A 19979-nucleotide genomic window follows, 5' to 3' on the forward strand; every position below is an offset into this window, starting at 1 on the left:
TCTATTTCTGTTTTATCAGTCAGATTAGATTTTTTTACTCACATATAATATGACATTATTTTTATTACAGTGGTTTTATGAAAATCTAGATAATTCATTGTCTGTCTTCAAAAATTTATTCTTTAAGACTTTCATGCTTATTGCTTTGTTTGGCTTTGGCTTTGAGACAGAACCTCATTCTATTGCCCAACTTGACCTTTCTTCCTTTGTCCTAAGATAACGGTGCATGCTCCCATGCCCAAGTCTCTCATGGTCACTCTTTTATAACATTTGCATTTTTATATAAAATTGGATTCAATCTGCTAATATCTGCAAAATTTTTGAATTTTAGACAGTATATAGAATAACATTCAATATTGTCTAAGGATATCTTTTTGTAAAGATCATTTAATTTTCTTACTGTCACTTCACAATGAAGCACAAACAAGTGCATTCGGTTCTGGTATAGCTTAAATTTAGCTTTCCCCTGATCTCTGTGTTTATGATACCTGTGGGGAATCACAGTTTAACAAAAGTATAAGTTCTTCAATGAGATGTGGGATGTGATTTTATTTTTATTTTTTGTTTGGTTTGTTTTTTTTTTCACATACTTGCTTATATTGTAAGCATCAGTTGGGACACTGTAGCTACTGTTATTTGCTGAACCTGGCTTCTTAAATGCCTAACCAGGCTTCAAAGAACTTGCTGCTGGCCAAAAGTACCGCATCCAGGACTGGGAGACATCTGGGTTATCATTTCATGGCCTCTAGCTCTATTTGCATGCCTGGGCTTATTTTTATTTGAGACAGCTGCACATTGTCTTCTAAGTGCAAGAGTCCACAAACCTTTACTAAGCTATTTAATTTCTAAGCACAGATTCAGAGTTTCTTAGCGTCTCAGGGTAGGAAAATGCTTAGAGAAGAAATTATGTGCAGATAGTCTATCATTCTTCTGAAATTCTCTAAGTTCTACACTTACATTTCTAGACTACTGTTTGTAATCAGTTTCTATATCTAGGTATGAAAACTGCTGCCTAGGTCAAAGAAGAAATGAAGAGTTCATTCTAAGACATGCCCATTTCCTTGCAGAACTTAGTCTTGACTTTGAATAAGTTACCTTAGTTAAATTTCCTGTTGTGCAAAGAGATGTATATATGATTAAGTTTTTGTGGATGTGTGGCAAGTTAATACTACAATTTATAGGTTCAATACCACTTAATACAGAAATCATCTTCCCAACTGGTAAATGTATGTAGAATAGGATAGGGAAACATATGGAGCAGTCACAGATAGAGAACATAGGAGTGTAGTCTCCAGCTGAGACTCAAAGGTTATACCTCAGTGTCAACAAATTTAGAGGTAGTGGCCAGGAATATTTTCCTTTATAAGCTTCCACATCCTCATATGAAATCAATTCTTGTTCTGTGATAGGTTCTGCTCATTATTTAAGACCTGTCCAAAGAGTAATCCCCTTTCAACTCATTTTATTTATTACTATAACAACATGATTTTGTAATTTTGTGGCTTTTGACATTTTACCAAATGTAAGGGTTTTGAAGTTAGAAAAACTAAATTTGATTCTTAAATGAGGTCTTGTGGTCTTTGAGAAGTTTTCTCTAAGAGTTGGTTGTCACATCTGTAAAATGAGATAAATATTACCTATCTCATTATTTTAGGAACACTCATTGAATGCATATTTTATGCTAACCACTGAACTGAGGAGTATATTAAAAGAGAATGTGAATATATATATATATATATATATATATGGTAATATTGTAACAGATGATATATTATAATCATTCAACTTCAAATCTTTATTTTTATTTCTTCATGATTGATGACAGTTGATAAGGAAGTAGGATCATCATGGAAATTCTAGGTTTTATAGTCTGAATAAATGTCTACATTTACCTTGCATCCCCATGCTTTCACTATGTTATAGCTTGTTCTAGTCTTTGGTATCTTTTGATCATTAGGTAAATTAATAAAGATAATCATATGAATCATATGCATATTAAGTAAGTGCACTTCTTTTTTTTTCTTTTTTTTTAATTAGGTATTTTCTTCAATTACATTTCCAATGCTATCCAAAAAGTCCCCAATACACGCCCCCCCCCAGTCCCCCACCCACCCACCCCCACCCCTTGGCCCTGGCATTCCCCTGTACTGGGGCATATAAAGTTGGCAAGTCCAATGGGCCTCTCTTTCCAGTGATGGCCGACTAGGCCATCTTTTGATACAAATGCAGCTAGAGTCAAGAGCTCTGGGGTACTGGTTAGTTCATAATAATGTTCCACCTATGGGGTTGCAGTTCCCTTTAGCTTCTTGGGTACTTTCTCTAGCTCCTCCATGGGGGGCCCTGTGATCCATCCAATAGCTGACTGTGAGCATCCACTTCTGTGTTTGCTAGGCCCCGGCATTGTCTCACAAGAGACAGCTATATCTGGGTCCTTTCAGCAAAATCTTGCTAGTGTATGCAATGGAGTCAGCGTTTGGAAGCTGATTATGGGATGGATCCCTGGATATGGCAGTCTTTAGATGGTCCATCCTTTCTTCACAGCTCCAAACTTTATCTCTGTAACTCTTTCCATGGGTGTTTTGTTCCCAATTCCAAGAAGGGGCACAGTGTCCACACTTCGGTCTTTGTTCTTCTTGAATTTCATGCGTTTAACAAATTGTATCTTATATCTTGGGTATCCTAAGTTTTTGGGCTAATATCCACTTATCAGTGAGTACATATTGTGTGAGTTCCTTTGTGAATATGTTACCTTACTCAGGATGATGCCCTCCAGATCCATCCATTTGCCTAGGAATTTCATAAATTCATTCCTTTTAATAGCTGAGTAGTACTCCATTGTGTAAATGTACCACATTTTCTGTATCCATTCCTCTGTTGAGGGGCATCTGGGTTCTTTCCAGCTTCTGGCTATTATAAATAAGGCTGCTATGAACATAGTGGAGCATGAGACTTCTGGTGAGTGGAACACAGCTTCTGCTCCAATCCAATTGCGCGCGGGACCTGAGACTGCATTAGTTAGGGAAGCAGAAAACCGGCCTGAGTATGGCCACAAGCCTCTTCTGGACTGACCAGCATTAGGGTAGCTAGGGCACAGGGTCAGCTGACACCCGCCAGCTACCCACGAAACCCACCACAGGATCTTAAGACTTCTGGTGAGTGGAACACAGCGTCTGCTCCAATCTTTAAACAGTGACAAGGATAACAACTAACCCCAGAGATTACCAGATGGCGAAAGGTAAAAGTAAGTGCACTTCTTAATTCACAACTAACTACATATAGCAGTTAACTCAACCTTCTCCCTAGTTTAAGACATTAGTTCAGTTGATAGAGTATTTGCTTATCACTCACCAGTCAAGCATAAATTGAGCCTGGTGGCTCATGACTCTAATTCCAGAACTCTGACAGTGAGGCAGCATGATCAGATGTTAAAGGTCAACTTCACCTACATAATGAACTTATAGACAGCATAGCATTCATTAAACCCTATATTAACAACAACAGCAGCAGCAACAACAACAAAACAGAATAAAGAAAATATATCAATGGAAAATATTTAGTTGTAAGTATGGGCAACCTGGTTTAAATTCTGTGTATATAATTTACTGGCTCTTTCTTGTATATTTACAGCATGTTAATTATTTAGTTAACTAACTAAACTAAGACGTCCTTATTTCTAAAACCTAGTAAAATAATTGTTTTTCTTAAAGTAATTTTGTATGGAAAACTATACATTGTAGTAAACAGTAAGTGCTCAATAGCTGTTGGCCATTGTAGTCATCCAGAGTTTAGGCTCTTTTCCACTTGTCCTGCTGTATTCATCTAGGAGCAATTTCATCTGCTCCTTCCACTCTTGTTTTCCAGGATTCTCAATCCCAGGTGAGAGCATTGGAAAAGGTTTTCATTATAAATTTATCTGGGCAAACTAGTTGTTCCACATAAATCAACTACCCCCTTGAGGTTCCCTAGTCTTTAAAAGCCTGGGAATGTGGGTAGTCTTGGCTTCACTGCCTTTGTCCGGTGTGTAGGATGTTCTGGCAGTCCACCACTGGAGCCTGAAATCTGGCCTGTGGCTAGGTTCTCTTCACTTCCTCTTGGCTAGGTTTTTGGGCCAGGAAAATGCTGTAATCCCATTTCTTCTCTCCAGAAAACCCCTAGAGATCCCCACTCTTGGACTTGAGGGTAGACATTTAAGAACTGCCTTCCTTGGATGATTTTTAGTTGCAATTTAAGTTTTTAAAACAATGATTTGTCTTAATACATTTTGCCCAACCCTTCTATCTATTTTCTATTTGAACCCACAGTCAATGAGTTCTTTACATTGAAGCTTCCCTCAGAAATCTGTGTTTTAAAACAACTTTTTAAACCCACTTTTGAAGGGTATTGTACTTTTCCATTTCTTCCTATTTATGTTTATAATCTGGTTATATTTTAATGTATATAGTGGGATATAATGATGCTTTTATGATGACACAAAAGGCAGCAAGACCTAGTCTGGATCACAAATGAAACATGCAGGAAATAGACATTTAGAAAATCTATTTTTATATTTAGTTGACAAGATCATGAGTTTTCAATGAAGAAAGACAGGATGCTCCCAAAGAGGAGTCTCTCATGGCTGTGATTCATGGTCTATTTATTGGGAGCTTGTATTTCTGAAAACAATCTGAAAACTGGAAGAGAATGTGATATCCTCTGAGCTCATTATTTAAAGCCACAGGTAATGAAATAGAATCTTCTTGCCATACTATGGGTTCTATGCAATGCCAGGAATCATTGCATAGCCTTCCAGTGGATGTTCCATGCAAAGACCACGTCCTTATAACTGCTTCAGACAATCTGTAATCCAGAATTTGCTTTATCTGATTGAAGGCACAGTGTGGTTCCAGTCACACAGAGGTACCATGAAAAATGTGGTTTTCCTAACAAAGGTCTTAATTATCCTCAAAGCTGGTGATTATAGAAAAGAATTTTTCTCCCAGTTGCTAAGACAGACATACACTTCTTAAAGGTGGCGATTTAATCTATATAATCTAGGTATTTCCTTTTCTCCATTCTATAGGCAAAATCTTAACTTACCATTCTAACTGCCTTCACAGATGTTGGCCTTAATGAACAACACACTGAGACTTCAATTCCCTAACAAGTCTTCAGGAGGGAAAGTGTTGCAAACTCATGGTTGGACACTCACAGCACTGTGAATGGAGAAGCTGGCAAGTTTCACCCTCACTTCCTGTCTGCAATTTTCATCCTCCTTCCCCATTACAGCATCAAATAAGATGTCTAGCATGAATGGCATTCTTACAGAACATGTGAGAAAAATTAGTTAATTAATGAGATTGGCCCACTTCCAGGGGCTTTGAAGGATCAAAATCCATCTTTTGAAAAAATTCAGATCCAGTTTTGCCCACACTCCTTGCTTTTCAGCCACTCTATTGCCTGCCATGAGTGGAAAGAAAGGTTGATTTCTCACTTGGGATGTTTCCTGGACATTTCTAAAATGTTCTTCTGTAAGATTTTATATTCTCTGAAGTCTGACATTTCCTGAATTTTCATTAACGCTGATGGCAGGGAAATTATTACCTAGTGAAATTTGTAAAAATCAAAGTAGCCAAGGGTCTCTCTCTTAAGTAGACTCCTTAACATGCTTAAGGAGTCTGGCAATATAATTGCCTTTTCTATAGATCCTTCTAGCAGAACATTTTTAACTCCATTGTAGGGAAGCTTTAAGAAGGATTTCCTCAAGTGAGTAGAATATTCAAAGGTGTACATTGAAATAAGATCTAACTACAAAGACACATTCGTGGAGATTCAGAATAGACCAGGAACTGTTCACTTTGTCTCTGTCTCTGTTGCTTGCTCTCTCTATCTCTCTCTCTCTCTCTCTCTCTCTCTCTCTCTCTCTCTCTCTCTCTCTCTCTCTCTTTCTCTCTCTCTCTCACTCTCCTTCATTCCTTCTCTTTCTCTTTATAATACATAAAGGTCCTCTGAGAATATATTATAGCTTCTGTTTTTGTGTGATGTGATTTCTAAGTGTGCCTTGATGTCTATACTTGTTTCTTGCACCTTTCTTTGGGGTCTTTCTCTTCTGCTTGTTTGTTTTATCATAATATTTTATGCTTTTTCTTATTTTATCTTATTACATTTGTTATATTACATATTCTGCCTTAGGAGCCTGTTTGTTTTATTGAGAAACAGAAAGGGACAGGCAATGGAGAGGAGGAGCTAGGAGGTATATAGAGAAGGGAAACAGAATATGCTACATAAAAAATCTATTTTCAATACAAATAAAATTTAAAAATAAAATTCATCATTATAAAAGGGTTTGGAATGAAGAAGGGGGAGGGAGATGTAATTATCTCTATAAAAACAAAAGAAAAAGTTGTGTAAAAATAGGCAGTGAATATATACACAATATTTATAGCAAATCAAATATTTTTCAGGTAGTGAATTCTATGTTTAAAATTATTTTCAATATTTTATTCACAATATCAGTGGGTAGCTTATTCAAACATTATGAGTTTTATTATCCTTGAAATACTTTTATTTGCTTTTGGTTTTTGTTTTGTTTTGTTTTTTGAGACAGGATATCTCTGTGTAGCTCTGGCTGTCCTGGAACTCACTAGGTAGAACAAGCTGTCCTCAAACTCAGAAATCCATGTGTCTCTGCCTCCCAAGTGCTGGGATTAAAGGTGTGCACCACCACTGCCCGGCTTCAAATACTTTTAGTAACACTATTTTTGACAGAAAACAATGATATACTTAAAGAAAATGAAGTTTATAATATTACAAGTTTTACATGATTGCTTATTATTCAATAATTGATGAAATAAAAAGTTATTTTCTTCCTTATGAGGTTATTTGGGGACAATACTAACACTAATACTTTATGTGTTACCCATACACATGAAGCAGTTTACTTGCTGTCAAAATATTTTCTATGATACAATCAGCGAAAAGATAGCTCCAATGTAAATGATTACAAGAGATTTCCATAAAATGTAGTTTCAAAATTATATGTGTAATTGTGTATGTTTAAGTGTGTATGTGTGTGTGTTTGAGTAATCTACACAATATTGGTTTTGTATGCATGAAAAATGCAAATGTTGAAGGTGTGGGACAGTGGCCTGTGCCAGGAAACTTAGTAAGTTAGAGACGGTCTGAGACCCCGGCACTCAGGCACATACCTGAGACTGTTTGTGCTTCCCTGCTCCCTGCCAGATTCCCGGCCTGGAATTTGTGCCAAACTCCCAAACAGAGTTCTTCAGGCTAATGAAGTACCTAGAAGCCCTGAGAGTTTAGCCAATAAGCTTTCCTTCCTGGACATTCCTCCCTGCAAAATGTAATTAATCTCTGGTCCACCCTGAGATGCAGGCATGCATCCATTTTCCACGAGGAACAATCAACAAACTGCTTGGAACTAAGGACTGTCTCTTTCATCGAGAACATGGGGAGCATGGAGAAGACCTTAGCCTACAGAGTCGCAGCTTAAGACTTCCATAGAAGGCCTTTCTGCACTGCCAGACAACTGCAGTTACCTTCACTGATGAGCTAATCTGGGGTTCCCATTCCATCCTCCCCAGCACCTTCCCTGTGCAAGTTGCAATCCATATCCCACCAGCCCCTGACTGTGCTTCCAATTCTTCTCAACTCAGCAATGTCTAGATGTCCACAAGTTTGGGAGCACCTAGTCCCAGCCTCATCAGACCTGAAATCCCCCAGACACTTTGTTCTTGACTTCTCTGTGTGATTCTTCAGCAGAGACCAGAGGAACCACAGCTTTGGTTCCCCCAGATCTTTGATGTTTTCTTCCACCTCTGCAGTGGTGTCTCAGAGCTTCCCTGAAGCCTAACACCCAAAAGTTAGGATAAGCAGCGGAGTCATGCTCCCCGAGTTGCGCCATTCCAATGGCCATTCCCAGTGACAGGATGCAATGAGGTCCCACATGAAGCGTCTTTCCACTTATCAAATAATTTCACTATATTCTGCTCATCTTTTGAGAATTCAAATGAGGAAAAATTCAAAGGTAGGAGAAGCAATTTCAGGACAGGTAAGTATCTAGGATCCTCACTGTTCTCAGGTTGATCTATTTAGAGAGGAGTGAGTTGTGAAACTGAACTTTGTTTAGGAATGGAGTATGAAGATGTTTAAAGTTGCAGGTAGGAGTAGAGATGAACAGAAAGAATTTGTGATTGCTAAGCCTATTAACAGTGTTGAAGATCAACTGGTCAACTTTGGACCTGTGGGAGTAGTTCAGGGCATAAATCAATTTGTTTTATAAGTATGAAGATCTGAGTCAAATCCACAAAACCTGGGTAAAAATCTGAACAATTCTGTGTGTGGTTATAACCCTAACATTAGACACCAATAACAAATAGATACTGAGAATGTTCTATACAGCCATTCTACAGGAATGGAAAGTTTCTGTTTCAACAAGAGAGATTTTTCCAAAGTCAGTAAAGTGAATTGACAGGGGCAGAGGTGAATTTTTGCTTTGGACTCTGAAGATGTACATATGGATGTGCATATCCATACTCACATGTTTGTACCATACACAATAATGCGCAAACACACATACACACACACAATCAGTTTAGTACTTCTCACTAGGAAAGGTATCCCAATGGAAAGACCACACATATTAAATGTTTCAATATGTCAAAATACAAATTCACTTGAAAGTATAGTGCCTAAATTGAGAATGATTTATGTTAAAAACAAATTGCTATAGAGTATTCTTCTATGATTTGCCACCAAGACATACAGAGACAAACTATAACTGTGGTAGGAAGAGAACAGAGTATAACTCAGGTTGGTAACAGGACTTGAATGCCATCTGCAGAGTATTAGTTTTGCATATATGCAAAATCCAAATGTTGAAGTTTCATGAGGTTTCTCTTAAGGTTCAAGAAGCTACCTGAAGTTAGGTAATGTGTGGCATTGTAAGTTTCCTTATAAAGAAGCCCTAACTAGATACTATACTAAACTGTGAAGATAAAGCTTATATCTGCTTAGGCAGTGCTATGCATATAGTAGAACTGCCCAAGAGAAAGGCTACTTATGCTACAGATAGCATACCTGGAAAGCTTGGACTACCCAAGAGTATTGAGGCTAGATGATTCGATAATGAAACCAGGATAGCATACATGCAGCTTCAAGATTTACCATTTGTCCTGCTCAATTTTGGTCTTGTTTTATCCCAAATTGTCTTCGATGTGGCCTGATTCCTCACTTTTGAAATTAGATTATTTAGTCCGTGCATTTTATTCATTTTATTCATTTTATTGTTATGTAGGTGTTCACAATTAGGAGATTTTATTGAATCATATAAGAATGTTTGGATTCTGGGAATTTGAACAATTGGAACTGTTAAAACTGAGACTTCTGAAGTTGAACTGAATATACTCTACACTACAAAACGGCCATGAGTCCATGGAAGCTAGAGTTTAAAATGATATGCTTGGATGCCAAGTTGAAAATAGGTAGAATTTTAATAGCTAATATTCATTATCCATTTGGCTGGATTTTACAGTCACCTATGAAACTAATAAATAAATAAATCTGTCTGTGGTAGTTTTTCCAGGGAGTTTTGGTTGAGGAGGAAGAATGTGCCTTGAATGTGGCATTATGCATGGGCAAGTATCCCAGATTGATATAAGGTGGCAAAGTTAGCCCAGCAGCAGTGTTTATCTACCCTTGCTTCCTGACCATGTATATGTGTCACCAGCTACCTCACATTGCTGGCACCACAATTAGAGCTGATGTTGCAACAGTGCCTTCTACATGATGAAAGACTATCTCCTCAAACTGAACTAATGTTAATCTTTTGGATTGTAAGTTTTTTCACCAGGCATTTTTGTCACAATAATGAAACAACAACAACAACAACAACAACAAAAGCCAAACAACAACAACAAAAAACCAAACCTTACACAGGTCCATCAAAGGAAAGATTTCCCCTAGCTGAACTTACCCAAACAGATCTCGCCTTCTCCAGCATCCTTCACAACACGATAGTCAGGAATACTGATGCAAATAAAACTTGTGTCTGGAGCATAGAGGAGCAGGAGCGTGCACAGATTTCCACCCATAGCAGAGGATGGATTGGCATTTTATTGGTGCTCGTAGAAGGAAAGTCAGTTTTCTTTAATGATATGATACCTGATGTACTGACCACACTTCAAGCTAATCCACACCCTCAGGAGCAGTTGAGCAACAGAAAGTAAACTCAATAGTATGAAACAGAAAGAGGGAGAGAGAGAGAGAGAGAGAGAGAGAGAGAGAGAGAGAGAGAGAGAGAGAGAGAGAGAGAGAGAGAGAGAGAGAAAGATTGATTTAGAAGGAAGGAAGCCAAGGGTCAAACATCAACACAAACAAGTCTGTCAGGAATACAAGGTGAAGTTTCTTTCACTTACCCCCCCCCCTACTTTTAAGACTTCTTAAGGTAAACAAAAGTCCTCTATTTTTTTAAAGAAAGATACAGTGTCATTAACTTGAATTTATACAGTATTTTTCTACAGATATAATTTTAATTGGAATAACAAACTGCTGCTCTTTTTTCTCTTATGCATATAAAAATCATACTAAATTATAAAAAGTGATGGCAGTTTTTAAAAAAGTTTCTTAGTGTTCATTGTAGTTTATCTAAAACATCCCATTGATTAATACATTTAAACTCTTTGTCCCCAGTTATTGGAACTTTAAGCAAAGGGTTAGCAAATGTGGCTGTATTGGAGGACACGCATCACAGTGAGTGGGATTGCAGGTTTCAAAAGCCCAAAACTTGTCATTTTAAGTTCTCTCTCTCTCTCTCTCTCTCTTTCTCTCTCTCTCTCTCTCTCTCTCTCTCTTTCTCTCCCCCTCCTTCCCTCCCTCCTCCATGCTTGTGGATTAGGTGCAATCTCTTGGCTATTACTTTATAATCATACCTACCTGCCTTCTGCCATGCTTCTCACCATCATGGTCATGGGTTAACCCTCCGAAATTGTTAAATCCCCAATAAACTCTTTCTTCTTCAATCTATCTTGGTCATGGTGTTTTGTCATGGTAATAAAACTAGGACATTTAAGAATGTAGGGAAAGATCTGGGAGAGATCTGTATGAATTAAATCAAAATAGGTTGTATGAAATTATCAAAGAATTAATAAAAGCATCATTTTTAAATTTTTTTAGTGGGAATTCTACTGTTAAGCATATATATATATATATATATATATAATAAAATTTAGTGCCAAGTAAATTGATTCTATTGTGTAATTTTTTATCAATTCAAATTTCACACTGCTTCTAAAAGGATAGTAGATTGCTTTTAAGAGGGTAGAAACCATTTCTAAGGTTTTGTGTATCTGTTCCTAAGAGAAGCCTTGGGTATATCAGTTTGAATAAAATGTGACTTTTTAGTATGTTTGCCCAGTGCATTTGTTGGGAATTAGGGAGAAAAAAAATCTACTTCTACTTCAGATTTCTAACTACTCATTACATCATATGAGTAAGAATTTTGTTTAAATAAGGACTATAATAAAAGGGGGAACTCAAGGAGAAAGCAGACCCACCAGTCTTCTCTGGAGGGAAGCTGAAGCAAAGAAGACATAAATGGGCATCACATGTCTAGACTGTAAGAAAAGATGCCCCAACACAGAAATGGTATTTGTCAGAACTTGGCTCAAAGGGCTTAGACAGGAACTAGACAAAGTTATGTTACAGATGTGTATACCAGTTTAACAAGCCAGACCTTCTCTTAAGAAAGTCTAATTGACCAGGGCACCCCAGAGTCCCTTAACAGAAGGCTTTTTTGTTTTATGCCTTCCCTCAGTTATCTTTCTTCCCAAAGGGCCTGGAAACTTTAATCATAAAACCCAACTGCAAGATCAATTGTTTTCAAATAACAAAAGATGCTAATGCAGTTTTTATAGTGCAGCAGGTCTCATTATGTTACCAGAGGCTTCGATTTCCTATTACAAGCCAGAATTGCTCTCTAAAATTAGTAAATATGTAAACTATAAGTATTCTGTATTTTGAAATAAATAAAATAGCTGGCATATTTTATTGGATGGTAAACATTTTGTGGTAAAAAGCAAGGAGCCAAAGCATTGTCTTGAAAGCACCATCTTAAGAACAATAAGTTCCATGTATCTCCCCGCCATTGTAAACTTCAAGGACAATCTGTTCTTTCAATTTCATTTTTAAACTCATGCCTCAATTAAAAGCAGTAAGTGATTACTGAACAGCAACTCTGTGCTCAGGAATCTGCTCACAGGAATGTTAATAAGAACAGTAGATCTTAATTTTAATGAGGGATGTGATATTTGCTCAGAGAGGTTACAGGACAAGTTAAATAGACAACAGGATGAAAGACATCCAATGAGGCCCACACATTGGGTTATGTTGCTTCAGATAATGTCTGAAAAGCTTTTGAGAAGAATTTATACAGCACATGTTACTAGAAAGAAAAAAAAAATCCACATCTTAAAAGGTGTAACTAAAAGTACAGGTTATTTAATATCTAGCAACTAATGGACAAACATTTCTTATAAAGATTATCCTACTAAAGGGACATAAAAAATATGACAGAAAGTTCAGCCTTCATCAAGGAAACATCTTCTTGCAGTAGATAGGAGTAATCCCAGTCTCACAATTGAAAATTGTGTAGAGAGTAAGAGAATTTGGAGCACTCAGCCCTAAATAAGGTGCCTTCATCTACTATCCACCCCCTACTCTGTCAGACTCAGGAATCTATACAGAAGAGTAGGTAGAAAGATGTAAAGAGCCAGAGGTCAAAAATGACTCCAAGGAAAGAGTATCTTCCAGGTACAACAAAAAAATCTATAATTGAGTGATTATCTTACAAACAATCAAAAAATTTTCATATTACTCTGATGAATGCAACACTAATTTTATAGTGTACAAAAGCCAGTGGGATGAGTTTCTAAAGACTTTATTCTTATTTTTACTAATGTTTAAATTTGTATTTCTACAAATTAATTTGAATTAATACAGGGGAGTGCATTGCTTGGTAAAGCCAAAAGAGGGCACCAGATTGCCAAGAAGGGCAGTTAGATGCTATTTTGAGGCACCTGAGGTGGGTGATGAGAATCAATCTTAGGTCCTCTGCAAGAGCAGAACCTCGTCCTCACTGACAGAGTATTTTCAGCTCATGACTTCAGCTTTCAGAGCACTGAAAATAATATGGCAACCTAGAGGTCCAGAAGTAAAGTTCTCATTGTAGACCAGATAATGTTTCAAAAAAAAAAAAAAAAACATGTACTACCAAGAAATTAGCAGTAAAGTTAGACAAAAGGAGAAAGTAATGGAACTAGGAAAACAATTTTTGTATGTAAGAATAAATCCAAGTGAATATTGTCTATAAATGTTGGCATTATCACGTGCAATATTAAACATTGCAGATTTAAGATACCTTCCAAAATTATTGAAAAAAATGTGGCAGTTAAACTAAGAATAACTAAGTAAGATGTTAGTATTTCTGAGTGATTGCATATGTATTAATTAGAAATACATTTATAACAAGGAACCAGAAAAATATAAGAGTAATTAAATATGTAGCTAACAAACCAATAGGAGGAAAATAAAATTCGAAAGTATAAAAATTAAAATTGCAACTGATAATCTGTACTTAGAAAGCCATGGAATATACAATGATAAAATTGAAGTAAAATACTCCCATGAAAGTTCAAACATAACTCACCTGAATGATTCAGCGAAAGCTCAAAATTGTCAGTCAATATTGACAAATAGGTTACAAGATGACGAAATCATTGTCCTTTGAGGTTAAAATTACAAATGCTGGACATCTATCATTCAAAAGGAAACTGCTGTGGCTAAACTAATATCTTATAAAAAGACATTTTACAACAGGGAGTGTCAATAGATACAGAGCGATTGCACAATGGAGCCAATGCGCTCATGTGAAGACGCTTCACCATCCATGAATTCCTATACCCATTCATTTCGGAGAGATTTTAGTGTTTGCTTTCAGATATTAATTTTGAAAACAGGCAAATTATAAAGTAAATATTCAGCTGGAGAGATGGCTTAGTGGTTAAGAGAACTGACTGCTCTTCTGAAGGTCCTGAGTTCAAATCCCAGCAACCACATAGTGGCTCACAACCATCTGTGATGAGATCTGATGCCCTCTTCTGGTGTGTCTGAAAAAAAAAACAGCTACAGTTTACTTACATATAATAAATAAGTAAACTTTAAAAAAATTAAGTAAAGATTAAGAACTCACACATAAGTCTGATGTATATGGCCCAAATGGTAAATTTTATTACAAATGATTTTTCACAGTGTGAACCTCATCAGCGTCTATGTCGTTTTCTTGATATGAAGTTTAAACCAACAAACTGTAAGCTTGACAAACGTCTCTTCACTTGAAGAGAGCCTGTGTCAGTATTTCACTTAAGAGTAACATGGATCTGTGTAATGATGTATGTATGTGTGTACGACTCAGAACTTCTCAAGATTGCGTTTAAAAATAACTCCTGATCTGTATGATATGGTGCTTTCTCATTAGCATATAGAGTGACTTTTGAGAATATTATATGAATGGTGTATACTAATAATTGAAAAAATGATTAAGATAAAATACTATGTATTTATTTGTGATGGTGCATTTGATGGAATGGTGATATGGTTAAAAGAGGGAATGTTTTCCATTAGAAAGTGGGATTTTTTTTATTTTGTCTTGACAGAGAGACATTGAAATTCATTTTTATGTTACTGAATTTCTGGTAAAGGAACAAGAATCCTGCAGCTATTTCATCTCAGGGGAGAAGGTGGGTTTGACAGCTGCAAGGAGGAGGTTAAGCTCTTTGCTCAAGGAGAGTGGGTGGAAATTAAAACTCAGAGGTAGGTCAGAACATCTTTAAGAAGGAGAATTTTGGCAAGTGACTAGATATGGTTCCAGATGGAATAGTTAGTGGATGAAGAACAGTAGAATAACAGATTGTGAAAAATGGAAATCCAGTTCAGCAATTAACTGTGTAATGTCAGACTAGGTAAAATGAAGATATGCTAAAGGCTTTATATTTGTAGTGGGATATGCAGGAACGGAAAGAAACGTGTCTCAATTCCTGCAGTAGTCCTCTAAGTACCCACAGGGCCTTGCTGAAGTTCCCTAAATGCTATGGTTACCATCAAACTGTCTATAACTTAAATGTCAGCTATCAAGCCCATCTCTTCAAACATCAGTTAGACATATACCATTGAAGAGCAAGAAATGAAATTCAGAGGAATGGTAAAGCATTTTCCTTTTTTCTTACTTTCGCATTATTGACTTTCTTCTAGTTTCAGCTTTTTAGAGAAATCCAAAGGAACACAGTCATTTGATACATTCCAAGTTCCCTTAGGGACAGTGAGCTGACAGGATGTTTTAAGGGAAGAGGACGAAGAGAACAGGGGGAGGAGGAAGAGGAGAAAGAGGAGGAAAGGGAGGTAATGTCAGAATGATTTCTTGCATTCATGTCTCTTGCTGTTGTTTTCTTGAGATAGAGTTTTACTCTGTAGCCCAGGTTTCATTTGATATTCCTGCCCCAATCTCATCTCACTGAGATCACAGTCCTGAATCAACATAAGAGGCTTAGGAGTAGTTTTATTTTCCTGATAGAGGAGATTTTATATATCCTTTCTAAAAATTAAAACTCTAATGACAAGTTATGGTATATACACATGACAAGATATAAAAAGAGAGTAAATATAACATGCCAGGATCATAATATACATTTGAATTATTTTTTACATTCCATGAAAGAAAAGAAACAATTTTGAACAAATATATAATTGCAATACATTTGTAAATGTAAGCAAGTGCCTCCAATTTCCTGTCAAGACTGACAAAACAAGAGGTCTACAAAGGTCATGATTGGCAAGGGATCATTTATAACCTAGTATCTATTCTAGTGAACTACAAATTAAAAGACTTTTATATTTTTTTTGTAAAAGCACAAAACAGTTACAATAAGACTGATTGCAGCATTGAGATACCACAAGACTTAAAGAAGACTTACTGTGTATGATGGAGCAAAGCACATGATTGATAACACAGCAATCTGTTGAGATATTTAATCATAAACACCAATGGAAGAGCTGCCAGCTGCATTCTACCTTATTTTCTTGCTTTAGCTGGGTAAGAGGAAGCAAAGGTATTTGGATAATATCCTGAGTTGACAGTCAACCCTCAAAAAGAGATGATGTCACAGCATCTAAAAACACATTATAATTATATCTTATCCAGTCATGCTCATTCCTCAACAATCTCAAACTCTTGCAGTTAAGAGCAGTCCTGATAAAACATGAACAGGTGTTCTCGGATACTATGAATGGAGGACAATGGATCATTAAATATAGAAGAAATTCAAATCATAAGTTATGTCAAAAGATGTCCTCAATGACAACTGTTATCTTGAGTATGAATTCCTACACAAACAAATAATAAGATGAGTGAAGCAGTAAGTATGAAATGAAATATGGTAAAATGCAGAACTCTTGTGAGAATGACAGACACATGCCTCTGGAGAGACAAGAGCACTGTATGAAATAACACAGATTTTTCAGGCATCTTTTTCATAGCAGACTCGAATAAAAGAACCAATATGTAACAAGGAAGTAGAGTTGCACGTTTTACTTCATTTGTTTATTTTTTGTATTTTTGGAGACAGTCTTAGAGATAGCATTGAACTCAAGGCTTAGCCCAGACTGGTTTTGAACTCATGACCACTTTCTTGCCGCAGCATGGGATTAATCAGCATGAGCGACTATGCCCAGCTACAGTTTGAGGGAGATGAAGTTGCTTTGTGTGTTCCACTTCTCAATACTGAGGCACACATAAAAAAGCAACAGCTACAGGAGCAAAACTTTATATTCACAGCACTTGGCCGCATTGTTTCTTTGGTGGTGGTGAGGCACAGCATTTTGGCAGAAAGGGAGTGAGAAACAAAAGTGTCTTTTCATTGTGGTGGAAAACACAGAGCCAGTGAGAGAAAGGGGCCAGGTCAAGACATCATTCAAAGATGTTTGAGATCTGCTGCCTCCAACAAACTCTTATCTGTCACATTTCCTTACCTTCTAACAGTCTGCTCAGATGCCAAGTTGATTGGTGAATTGCTCCACTGATGAAGGCAAAGCTTCTATGATCCAGTCCATTTCCCCATTTCTGAGCACTGTTTGCAGTGGGGACCTTCAATACATGAGCATTTAGTAGAAAAGCACCTCCTATCAAAACCTGCCTCTGTTATTGCTAGACTTTATATAATAATTTAAGTAAAGATCAATGTAAGAAACATAAAATTTTATTATCACATGTGAAATGGAAGGCTATCCTCAGAGTAACTTTAGGAAAAATTGGGGGAAATTATTAGGAACACAATAAACAGAATGTATTAAATATGATTACAGGAAGAATCCCAAACATATTTTTACTCAAAATTAAACTATGTAAATTAATATCTATCAGAAATTTCTTATTGACATTTCAAGTCTCTCAATCTTTGTGCTCTTAGGTTCCAGAATTTTTGATGACCTTTTAACTGCTTCTAGCTCTTTGTTTAACTTTCAACTGTATACAGATTTCATTTCCTGACTTTATTTGCCTACCTATATGTCACGTTTTACTGCTCATTGAAGGTTCTCTCATTGAAGGTTCTTTTTTTTTTTTATTACTTTGAATTCTTCTTCAGGAAGTTTGTATATCCCCATTTATTTAGGTTACATTTGTTCTATTTGTGGTGTTGTCTTTCTCTGATTATTTAAGATCCCTGTGGCCTTGCAGTGGTGCTCCTGAACTTCCAGTACACGCATCTCCCTTTGTATATATTTGGCAGGGAAGCTCAGCACACATAAGCTTACCCAGAAGTTGCTGCTGGATTCCTTAGATGGCTATTCTGATGCCATGTCAGAGAATGTGTGGGATAGAACTTGATGTCACAGAGGAGAACACACTGACTCTGCATGGAAGACCAGATCTGGGTCCACAAGGATGAGCCTAACTCTTCACTGGGTGATCCTGGTGCTGGAGCCTGAAGGCTAATCCCGATCCTTAGATGGCTATTCTGATGCTATTCAGTGCATCTTCTTTCACAGAGGTTAGACTAAAGCAGTCTTTTGCTGTATATGTTTTGGGGGCCTCATATCAGCTGGTGTATGCTGCCTGGTTGGTAGTTCAGTGTCTGAGAGATCTCTCGGGGGTCCAGGTTAATTGAGATTGCAGGTCATCCCATGGGGCCGCTCTCCTCTCAGCTTCTTTAACCATTTCCCCAACTCAAACACAGAGGTCCCCAGTTTCTGTCCATTGGTTGCATGCTAGTATCTGACACATATAATTTAAAGTGAAAAAGACCTAGATTTGATCCAACAACATTTTATATATTCAAGATATATAAGCTTTACTATAATAGGAAATTCAGCTGTTGACTTTCTTGTGATCTTGTTAGAGATCTATATTTTGATAGGATTTTGAAACCTAACAGTTAAGTGTTATAAAAAAGAGGAGAATGAGAAAGGTCTAGCAAACTTCTAACATTTAACATTCAGTTGGGCAGATCTATTACTTGTTCCCAGTTTCTCTAATGAAGGGAACAGTACCATGGGTTAGCAAAACACACATATTTAAATAACTAAATAACATTTTTTTTGATATCTGGGATCTTGTGATAAATGACAAGATTGTACCTCTTCAGGTCTTCAGTGAATTCGCATTGACTAAGTGTTACTCTCAAGTTAGCTTCATAGCTGAAATAATTTCTGACATGTGCAAACTGAGATTAGCTCTGCCTTCTCCCCCAATTTGAACATAATAATTAGAAAGGCACATGTACTAGCTTCCAGTTTATACAAGTTCATTTAGTGAAATCCCTTGAGCTCCTCCAATGAGAAAACAAGTTTTTGAGTTAATATCCTTCAATTGTTAAAAACTTGCGTCACTGCGAGAGCGCAGTGAGGCGTGAAGGTCCCAGCACACTGGCAGCTGATTGTAAGGGGATGTGATTGTTCCACATTTAGACTGGAAAGGGTTAGGAACTCCACTTCCCAAAGTGCTTAATGAATGAAAGGAAAATTGGACCCCTGAGCCAGAGTCAATGACCTAAGAGAGTGAAAATGTTCACAGGTTAACAAGGGCTGTGGTTCCTTACCGTGATTCTCAGCAGAGGAGAATGGCAAAGGGGCCAATCATATTCTGCCACTATATCCAAAAACCCATTTTCTGCCTAAAGACAATGCCTTAGTGAGTACTGGAAGCCCCTGGTACTGATGGTCTTAAACTCCATGGCTGCTCCCTTGTGCTACTGATTCATTGATTTAAACTCTGCTTTACTAGTCCAATCTGACTTTTTTTTTTTTACTTTTTAGTTTTCTTTTATTCTTTAGTCCTTTTTTACAGTCCAGACATCATCCCTCTCCCAGTCTGCCCGCCCCCTGCGACTGCTCCCCATCCCATACCTCCTCCTCTGTCTCCAAGAGATTGGCCCCAACCCAATCCCACCCACCACACCTCCCTACTCCCTGGGGTCTCAAGTCTCTTGAGGATTAGGTGCATCTTCTCTCACAGAGGTTAGACTAGGCAGTCTTTTGCTGTATATGTGTCGGGGGCCTCATATTAGCTGGTGTATGCTGCCTGGTTGGTGGTTCAGTGTCTGAGAGATCTCTTGGGGGTCCAGGTTAATTGAGATTGAAGGTCATCCCATGGGGATCTGCTCTCTTCCTCAGCTTCTTTAACCATTTCCCCAATTCAAACACAGGGGTCCCCAGTTTCTGTCCATTGGTTGCATGCTAGTATCTGACACATATAATTTAAAGTGAAAAAAAAACCTAGATTATTATTCAATAACATTTTACATATTCAATATATATAAGCTTTACTCCAATAGGAAATTCAGCTGCTGACTTTCTTGCAATCTTGTTAGAGATGCATGAAGGGCAAGTGGTTATGGCTAGTTTCTCCCCCACTTCAACCTTTTTTTTTTTTTTAAGTA

At 37.2% G+C, this 19979-nt stretch overlaps 1 long non-coding RNA gene across 1 annotated transcript in view; it reads right to left on the bottom strand.

Annotated features, from left to right (window-relative positions):
• The window catches only part of LOC147001221 (uncharacterized), a 92884-nt gene extending 75718 nt beyond the window's left edge, over positions 1 to 17166 (bottom strand). The window contains exon 1 of the long non-coding RNA XR_015045115.1: positions 17074 to 17166. This is a non-coding gene — a long non-coding RNA (uncharacterized LOC147001221). The remainder of the gene's footprint in view (positions 1 to 17073) is intronic.
• Positions 17167 to 19979: the final 2813 nt, after the last annotated feature.

Source organism: Mus caroli, unplaced genomic scaffold (genome assembly GCF_978045245.1).
Source record: "Mus caroli unplaced genomic scaffold, Mus_caroli_1 scaffold_14, whole genome shotgun sequence".
Classification (NCBI taxonomy): domain Eukaryota; kingdom Metazoa; phylum Chordata; class Mammalia; order Rodentia; family Muridae; genus Mus; species Mus caroli.